The following is a 1,249-nucleotide window of genomic DNA, read 5'->3' on the forward strand; positions in this document are numbered from 1 at the left end:
TACCATTCAAAAAGAGCCTCCTGAGTTTGTGTTCAGCAACTTGAGAACTTGAGGACATATGTTAATGTTGAAACAGCAGATTGAATAAGTTAAAAAATTGGATTAAAAGCTTGGACCAAAGTTGGAGCATGATGGTGATATAGGGAAGGAAAAGAGAAATACTATTTGCTGTTTGCTATACTTGATCAAGTGCTTTGATATAGTTGTTCTTAATCCCCAAATCAGTAGAGTACGTATGAGTGCTTTAAGAAAAATGTTCAAGGTCACTCAATAGTATTTGAATTTGCATTTTTCTGACTGCGAAAGCCAACATGATTTTCGCTGTGCACTCTTGGGTTTATGCACCTGTGTTGAGTATAAAATGTACATATACACAAATACAGAGTGTTGTAAACAAGTAAAAATACATACAGCTAAATACATCTACACACATGTATATATATTATTTATCTCTTTCTAAAAAAATACTGATTTATTTATTTAGCTGCTTCAGGTCTTAGTTGCTTTCATGTGGCATGTGGGATCTTTAGTTGTGGCATGTGAACTCTTAGTTCTAGTGTGTGGGATCTAGTTCCCTAACCAGGGATTGAACCTGGGCCCCTGCTTTGGAAGCATGGAGTCTTAGCCACTGGACCACCAGGGAAGTCCCTATTTGTGGTCTTTACCATGGTAAGCAACTATTTTGTAGGAATATTTTTGTCCCCTAGTGATTTGGAAATAAAATATACTTTTCAAGATAGATGCTTTATTAGGGAGTAACTTTGGGAGATTTATATGAATGGAAGTTATCAGGCCTAATCCTGGCTTGAGCTGTGCTCTTTTGCTTTGTTTTGGTACAAAATACCAGCAGCACAGCCTGTGGCAGGACTCAGCCCATTGCTGAATCTTTTCAATGAGAAGCTTTCAGCACATCACTTTCTGTTTACTAACACTTGCAAGTGTTAAAATCTTTCATGTCCACAGGTTGGGGATCTGGCTGTTGAGTCACTGGGAGCATTTTGTTGACTTCATGGGGTTTTTACAAAGGAGATCAAAGGGATGCATTATGTTTCAATACATAACTTTATAGGACAGATGGAATCCACCTTGAAAGACCCATGACACTTAAGGCCAGATTATCAAAAGTTTCAGACACTAAAACCTATTAGCTTGCTCCAACCTTATCCTTACACTGTCAGCACTTTTTAGCTTCATTTATAGGTAGTGGACAGTCCAATTTGAATTTTAACTACTGCCAAAGTTCAAGCGT

The 1,249-nt window shown here is 37.6% G+C and overlaps 1 non-coding gene across 1 annotated transcript; it reads right to left on the reverse strand.

Moving 5' to 3' along the window:
• Nucleotides 1-571: 571 nt before the first annotated feature.
• TRNAW-CCA lies at nt 572-643 on the reverse strand. Its single transcript has one exon. It is a non-coding gene; the product is annotated as a tRNA-Trp (tRNA).
• Nucleotides 644-1,249: the final 606 nt, after the last annotated feature.

The sequence above is a fragment of the Oryx dammah genome, unplaced genomic scaffold, assembly GCF_014754425.2.
Source record: "Oryx dammah isolate SB20612 unplaced genomic scaffold, SCBI_Odam_1.1 HiC_scaffold_7, whole genome shotgun sequence".
Classification (NCBI taxonomy): Eukaryota; Metazoa; Chordata; class Mammalia; order Artiodactyla; family Bovidae; genus Oryx; species Oryx dammah.